The sequence below is a fragment of the Ursus maritimus genome, unplaced genomic scaffold (genome assembly GCF_017311325.1).
Source record: "Ursus maritimus isolate PB19 unplaced genomic scaffold, ASM1731132v1 scaffold_13, whole genome shotgun sequence".
NCBI classification, from domain to species: domain Eukaryota; kingdom Metazoa; phylum Chordata; class Mammalia; order Carnivora; family Ursidae; genus Ursus; species Ursus maritimus.
In genome coordinates this window covers 54309734-54318079 of record NW_024423675.1, presented here as the reverse complement: position 1 = coordinate 54318079, position 8346 = coordinate 54309734, and the positions used below count along the sequence as shown (strand labels likewise).

Sequence of the window (8346 nt, the reverse complement as noted above, 5' to 3'; positions counted from 1 at the left end):
TATTATGTGACCCACCTTGGGTCATACCCTCTATCTTCTACAATCTCTGTGCTTGTGCTTGTAGAGTTTCAAGGAAGTGCTCTTGGAATGGAATCTTCTTTGAACAGAGGTTTTCACGTTTGAACCTCAGAATACAAAGGCCATTTAATTTAACATCATGAAAAGAGGTCTTTAATTTGAAGAAAATTTTTATAGTCTTTAGTAGAAGAATGAAAAGATGTTTTGAGAGGGCTTCTGGCTGGCTCAGTCGGTCGAGCCTGTGACTCTTGGTGGTGAGTTCCAGCCCCATGTTCGGTGTAGAGATTATTTAAAAAAATAAAATCTTAAAAAAAAAAGAAAGATAGAAAAAAGAAAAAGATGTTTGAAAATACTAACTATATATTTTCTAGAGGCAGATTTGGCAAAGGCACTCTTTACAAAGGGTAGATGGTACTTTAAAATGCCATAACCCAAGTGACCCGTTCCAAACGTCTAATTCAACTAAGCAAGATATAAAACCTCTCCTGGGAGTCACCGTTATTCCAATTATGGCAATAATGATATCCCCGTCTACCCATTCAGTTAACAAGTCAAAAATCTCCAAACTCTGTTAACCCCGTCCTGGCTCAAGAATGTATTAATCTGGCTGATTCGGCAAATACTTAACTACGGACTTACTTGGGGAAAGAGTGCTAAGCAAAACTCAATTCATTTCAAAGCCTCTAGAAATCTCCATCCTAGTGCCCACACCAAGGTTTCAGAGCAACTCATTGCTGTTTCCTACTGAGAATTCAACTCCTTGAGATGCACATCTTATTCTCTATTCGTGCACAGAAAGAGCGCAATTTAAAAAAAGAGAGATACTGAAATGAGCGGACTTGGGAGGGGGAGAGCCTGATCCCACGAGCCGGGGCAAGTCACCCGGGCAGCGCCAGGCGGGGGCGACGCGGGGCGACGCTCGCCAACACGCTGAGGAGAGGGCGACCAGCGGAAGGCGGGAGGCCACAGGCGGCGCGCTGGCCGCTGGCAGCCGGGCGGACAGAAGCCCCCAGTTCTCGGCCCCCGCGCAAGCGACGCCGGGAAATGCCTACATCCGGGAAACCTGCGGCGGAGTGCGGCGGCGGCGACACCGAGTGGAAGGCAAAATGGCGGCGGCGGCGGTGGACTGGTGCTGAGGGGAGAGCCAGGTCCCCGCGACCCCCGCGACGGGCCGCGCTGGCCCGCGGCAGCCCCCCAGTCTCTCCCGGCCCTGTCCCACCAGGGATACTTGAGGTCCCTGGGACGGGCTCCAGCCACCTGGGCGCCCGCCCTCAGGCCCGTGGCCGCTGTCCAGGAGCCCCGCTCTCCCCTGCAGGTAGGTCTGGGGCTGGCGTGGCGGGTGGGGCGCACTCTCTCCTCCCGAGCGCGAGTTGGCGGGGCGGTGGCCGCCGGGGCCCACGCCCAGCCCCGCTGGCGGGGGTCCAGGGGTTGCTGCGGACGGGCGGGCCGGGCCGAGTCGGTCCGATGCGGGCCTGATTTGGCTGGTTGCATGGACCTGAGCTGAGCCCTGCCCTGGGGAAGCGAGGGTTGGCCGCGCCTGGGGTTGAAGGAAGAGCCGCAGGCACTGCGGCCTTGGAAGTGCAGGTTAGGTTGTGGAGAGTTGGGCTTGCTTGAGGCTTTGCGGCGGCTGTCTCCCGCTTCCACCCCATCCCCAACACGGACGGGTCGGTGTTAACGAAGGAAGGAAAGTGAAAGGTGGTTCTGAAAGAAAATTGCAGTGAAAGAGCTGCAGTTCTTTGCATCCCAGAGGGACTCGATCCTGGATTTACCTTGAAGAAAGCCTGGGAATTTCTATTTCCCGTCCACTGTAATGTTAGCTTACTGTTCATAGAAGGGGTAGGAGCGATAGAGCGATTTTTATGGAGTAGGAATGTGTACATAAAATGAAGGAAAGAAAAGGAAAGGAATATTATTTGTTATAACTTCAAAAAGAACTTGAATCTCAAAGAATGATTCTCCGGTGACTTGATTTAACCCCATTCTCTGACTTCTCCATTTGAAAGTTACTAAGAGAACAAAGTTTAATAATGTTTGTCGCCCCATATGTTACTATGACTTAAAAAATATATATCGTTGTGTAAAAGTTATTCATAACTCTAGTGAGAAATAAGAAAAAGTCTCACACACAAATATTGTGTCACTTCACCCAGGATCATGAAGCTTGTCAGGCCTTTATGGATTATTTGTTGAAGATTAAAATTCTTTATCAATTTTCCTTCATGAGGAAGAAAAGGTAGGACATTATAATTGAAATGAATGTTCTCTGCTAAGATAACTACATTTGTGATTTAAGTAAGGTTATTTTTTTCCTTTAATAAGTTCATAGGCAGGTAAAATGAGCTACTTGATTCCCTAAAGCAGTGGAGGAATTTGACTGATTTAACAGTAAAAGAAGTAGCATTGTGTTCTCTCATCAGCTGTGGCTGCAAGAAACTAGATCGTGGCACATGCTGGAGAAGGTGCATTCTTTCTAAGCCTGAATATCGAATATGCCTTGCCACTCTCCAAAAGCAAATGAAAAAAATAACTTTTACAATTTTTGGTATGAAAAAATTTATAAGTTTTGGGTTTTGTTTTGTTTTTAGTATGATATCTGTTTTCTTCTATAGGTTGTTTTTGTTTTTAATGCTAGTCCTTGTTATTCTGTATAAATATAGCCTTGGAATAGATCCAACTCTGGTTATTTAGTTTTCATTCTAGATGTTACATTTAGATTAGTGGTTTTTTGTAGACCACAAAGTTACTTAGTCGAACAACATTTTTATCAAGTGGAAATAGTTATTTTTCAGCATAAGATAAAATATAGTGGTAGTTTTCACTTTTGATCAGCTTTGTAGAAAGCAAATTGAAGAAAATGTCATCAGTATGGAAGAGAGTCTTGAATATTGCTGTCTAAACAACTGAGACTATATGCTGGTAAGAAAGAAACAGTACATATTACTACTATTGCTGTTCTCATAACTGACTTAGTCAAAGCATTGAGACAGACCGTCTTTTTTTATAAACCTAATTCAACCCAAGGTAACACTTTGAAATCTTATTATGTAATGGTACCTATTCCCCCCCCCAAGTTGGACAAGATAGCCACAAAAACTGGGTTTGCTGACATTTACATATTTGATGAAGGTATGAAGTTTCAAAAGAAACCGAGGTTTTGTCTGTTCAGTGTAACCAATTTAAGTGTTCCTTAAAAGAATGAGTGAGTCATGATCCCTGCCTTTAGGAAACTCAAGATGCAGGTTCTGATGAGAAGAGCGCTGGGCCAGTTCAGGATGTGTGGATTCTGTTTCTAGTGTGACCTCCAGCTGGCTGTGTGAACTTAGGCCAGTTTATCTCTCTGGATCCATTTCCTCATCCGGAGTGTGTATGGAGGGGTGGGATATATATATTTAAGATACCCTATTCTCTATGAATCTGTGATCTAGTAGGAAAAATGAGACAACTACAAGAGTAGGGCAAAAACATAGATTTTATTTGACCATGCAAAGTCATTTACAGTTCAGAGAAGGATAACAAACGGGCAATTCAATGAAATCTTTGTGAAGATGGCATGTGAATGGCACCTTAAAAGTTGTGTATAATTTCTACAAGAAGAAATATGGTAGGGGCTCTCCCAAGAAGAAACAGGATGAGTAAGGACATGAAGGTAGAAAAGCACAGGTACAAAAGCTGAGAGCAAGTAATTTGGCTTGGTTAGAGTATAAGGTACAGTGGGGAGAATCCAGGTAAGATAGTGAAAAGAGGTAAGAAGATGACTGACATTGAGTTGGGCATTTATTCTACCCATTTGACATGCATAATTGACCTTTGAACAACACAGATATGAAGTGTGCGGGTCCACTTATACACAGATATTTTTCATTAAATATATTGGAAAATTTGGGGGAGATTTGCGACAGTTTGAAAACACTCACAGATACTCAATTGTATAACCTAGAAATACTGAAAAAAAACTAAGAAAAAGTTACGTTTTGTAAGAATACAGAGTATAATACTTATACAAAGTTTATGTTAACTGTGTTTATGTTACCAGCAAGGCTTCTGGTCAACAGTAGGCTATTAATGGTTGAGTTTTCGGGGAGTCAAAGGTTATACTCAGCTTTTCAACTGCATATGGGGTTGGCACCCCAAACCCCCTGTGTTGTTCAAGGGTCAACTGTATTAAACTGTATTTTGAGCATAATGCTCAAAATAATCTGATTAGAAAGAACCATTATTGCCCACATTTGAATATGAAGAAACTTGAGGCACAGCTTGCCAAGATTACACAGCCTGTTAGTGGTAGAACTGGGATTTGTACCCTGCAGTTTGACTCCAGAGCTCTCTAACCACTAATTTAAAGGAGTCATTGAGGGTTCTGGAGTAGAGAAGTGATATGACCAGAACTATTTCTTTGGAAGATTATCTGGCACCAGTGTAACATGAGTTAGCAGTAAGCTATTTTGCTTTGAAGAATTCTTTTAAAAACTCTCTTTACTTATTATTAATTTGAATTTTTACATTTGCAGTTAGCAAAGATTACTAAGATTTGTTAATGCCACTGTTGACTATATCATGTTGGTTGAAATTGTAAATTAGTACACCTTTCTAGAAGGCAATCTGAGAGTAAGTGTCAGAATTTTATTTCATTTTATTTTTTTGGTATCTCTTTTCCTTTTTTTTTTCCTTTTTCAAAAATTTTATTTTATTTTATTTATTTATTTATTTTAAAGATTTTATTTATTTACTTGACACAGAGAGAGAGACAGCCAGCGAGAGAGGGAACACAAGCAGGGGGAGTGGGAGAGGAAGAAGCAGGCTCCCAGTGGAGGAGCCTGATATGGGGCTCGATCCCAGAACGGTGGGATCACGCCCTGAGCCGAAGGCAGACGCTTAACGACTGAGCCACCCAGGCGCCCCCAAAAATTGTATTTTATTTTAAACTCCAGTGTAGTTAACATACAGTGTATATTTCAGGTGTATAATATAGTGATTCAGTAATTCCATACATCATCCAGTGCTCATCATCAAGTGCACTCCTTAATCCCTGTCACCTATTTTACCAGTCCCCCCCCCAAACCCCTTCTGGTAACCATTAGTGCTGTATAATTAAAGGTCTGTTTCACCATCCATGTCTTTGCAAATGACAAGATTTCATTCTTTTTTGTGGCTGAATAATATTCCAGTGTGTATGTGCCCACTACATTTTCTTTATCCATTCATCTCTTGATGGATGCTTGGGCTGCTTCCAATTTGGCTATTATAAATTATGCTGCTATAAACATAGGGGTGCATTGATCTCTTTGAATTAGTGTTTTTGTTTTTTGGGAGTAAATACCCACTAATGCAATTACTGGATCTAAGGGTACTTCTATTTTTAACTTTTTGAGGAATTTCCATCCTTTTTTCCACAATGGCTGTGCCAGTTTGCGTTTCCACCAACAGTGCAAGAGGATTCCTTTTTCTCCACATCCTCACCAACATTTGTTGTTTCTTGTGTTCTTTATTTTAGCCATTCAAATGTCAGGATTTTAAATACGGGCATACCTTGGAGATATTGCCGGTTTAGTTCCAGACCACTGCAATAAAACAGATATTGTAATAAAGTGAGTAAAATGAATTTTTTGGTTTCCCAGTGCACTTAAAAGTCATGTTTACACTATACTATAGTCTACTGATAGTGCAATAGCATTATGTCTAAGAAGATAATATATATACCTTAATTAAAAAAATAACGTTACTGCTAAAAAATGCTAACCTTCATCTGAGCTTTTAGCAAGTCATAATCTTTTTGCTGGTGGAACGTCTTGCCTCCATTGTTGATGGCTACCGACTGATCAGGGTGGTGGTTGCTAAGGGTTAGGGTGGCTGTGGCAGTTTCTTAAAATAAGACAACAGTGAAGTTTGCTCTATCAGTCTACTCTTCCTTTCATTAACAATTTCTCTGCAGCACATGAAGCTGTTTGATAACATTTTAACCACAGAACTTTTTTCAGTATTGAAGCTAATCCACTCAAAGTTTGCCACTGCTTTCTCAACTAAGTTAAGAAACTCAGTTAAGTTTATGTGATATTCTAAGTCCTTTGTTGTCATTTCAGCAATCTTCACAGCATTTTCACCAGCAGTAGAGTCCATCTTGAGAAACTACTTTCTTTGCTCATCCATAAGAAGCGACCCCTCATCCATTAGAGTTTTATCATGAGGTTGCACCACATCTGTAGTTATTTATTTCCTCCACTGAAGTCTTGAACCCCTCAAGATCATCCATGAGGGTTGGGAATCAGCTTCTTCCACACTCCTCTTAATGTTGCTGTTTTGACCTCTTCCCATGAATTATGAATATTCTTAATGGCATCTAGAATGGTGAATCATTTCCAGAAGGTTTTCAGTTTACTTTGCCCGGATGTATCAGAGGAATCACTGTGTATGGCAGCTATAGCCTTACAAAATGTATTTCTTAAATAATGAGACTTGAAAGTTGAAATGACTCCTTGATCCATGGACTGCAGAATAGATGCTGTGTTAGCAGACATGAAAACAACATTAATCTCATTGTATATCTCCAGCAGAGCTCTTGGGTGGCCAGGTACATTGTCAGTGAACAGTAATATTTTGAAAGGAATCTTTTTTTTTCTGAGCAGTAGGTCTCAACAGTGGGCTTAAAATATTCAGTAAGCCATATTGTAAACAGATGTTCTGTCATCCAGTCATTGTTGTTACATTTATAAAGCCAAGCAGAGTAGATTAAGTGTAACTGTTAAGGGCCCTAGGATTTTTGGAATGGTAATGAACACTGGCTTCACCTTCAAGTCACCGGCTATATTAGCCTCCAACAAGAGAGTCAGCTTGTCCTTTGAAGCTTTGAAGCCAGGCATTGACTTCTCTCTAGCTATGAAAGGCCTAGATGGCATTTTCTTCTAATAGAAGGCTGTTTCACCTACAATGGAAATCTGTTGTTTAGTGGAACCACTTTTATTAATTATCTGAGCTAGGTTTTCTAGATCACTTGATGCACCTTCTAAAGCAGTACTTGGCTGCTTCACCTTGCACTTTTATGTTATGGGGATGGCTTTTTTCTTTAAATCTCAAGAACCTACCTCTGCTAGCTTCAGACTTTTCTTCTGCAGTCTTTACCTCTGTCTTCACATAATTGTTGAGAGTTAGGGAGGGCCTTGCTCTGGATTAGGCTTTGGCTTAAGGTAATGTTGTGGCTGGTTTGATCTGTTACACAAAATCCAGCAAAACTTTCTCCATATCAGCAATAAGGGCATTTCGCTTTCTTATCATTCATGCATTCGTTGGAGTAGCACTTTTGTTTTACTTATTGTTTTCTTATTTTAAAGATTTCTATTTTCAAGTACTCTCTACACCCAACCTAGGGCTCAAACTCACAACCCTGAGATCAAGAGTCACATTCTCTACCAGCTGAGCCAGCCAGGCAGCCCTGGAGTAGCATTTTTAATTTCCTTTAAGAACTTTTCCTCGGGGAGCAGCTGGGTGGCTCAGATGGTTAAGCGTCTGCCTTTGGCTCAAGTCATAATCCCAGGGTCCTGGGATGAGTCCTGCGTAGGGCTCCCTGCTCAGTGGGGAGTCTGTTCCTCTGCCTCTGCCTCTCCCCCTGCTCATGCTCTCTCTGTATCTCTCTGCCTCAAATGAATAAATAAAAAATCTTAACAACAACAACAACAAAAAAGAACTTTTCCTGGGACATCTGGGTGGCTCAGTCAGTTGGATGTCTGACTCTTGGTTTTGGCTCAGATCATGATCTCATGGGAGTCGGGATCCAGCTCCACCTCACGCACCTCATTAGTGGGGAGTTGGCTTGAAAAATTTTCTCCCTCTGCCCTTACCCTGTTCGCACTCTCACTCTTTCTAAAATAAATACATAAATCTTAAAAAAATAAAAAAGAACTTTTCCTTTGCATTCACAGCTTAGCGAACTGTCTGTCACTAGAGGCCTAGCTTTTGGCCTATCGGCTTTTGATATGCCTTCCTCACTAACCTTAATCATTTTTAGCTTTTGATTTAAAGCAAGAGACCTGCAACTCTTCCTTTCACTTGAACACTTAGAGGCCATTATAGGGTTATTAATTGGTCTAATTTCAGTATTGGTGTGTCTCAGGGAATAGGGATGCCTGAGGAGATGGGGAACAGCTGGTCGGTGGAGCAGTCAGAACAACATTTATCAAGTTTGCTATCTTGTATGGGTGCAGTTCATGGTGTACCAAATCAATTACAGTAATAACATCAGAGGTCACTGATCACAGATCACCATAACAAATACATTAATAACAAAAAGTTTGAAATACTTCAAGAATTACATATGGCACAGAGACACAAAGTGAGCAA

At 41.4% G+C, this 8346-nt stretch overlaps 1 protein-coding gene across 4 annotated transcripts in view; it reads left to right on the top strand.

The window, feature by feature from the left end:
- Positions 1–8346, top strand: part of LATS1 (large tumor suppressor kinase 1) — a 51075-nt gene that overhangs the window by 1251 nt on the left and 41478 nt on the right. The window contains exons 1-3 of one of the 4 annotated variants that reach the window (XM_040627950.1): positions 1209–1333; positions 2169–2251; positions 5510–5603. The gene's annotated coding sequence lies outside the window, so the exon portion shown is untranslated. Of the gene's footprint in view, positions 1–1193; positions 1334–2168; positions 2252–5509; positions 5604–8346 lie in introns of those variants that run through there. The other 3 variants (XM_040627948.1, XM_040627951.1, XM_040627949.1) reach the window with 3 other exon arrangements.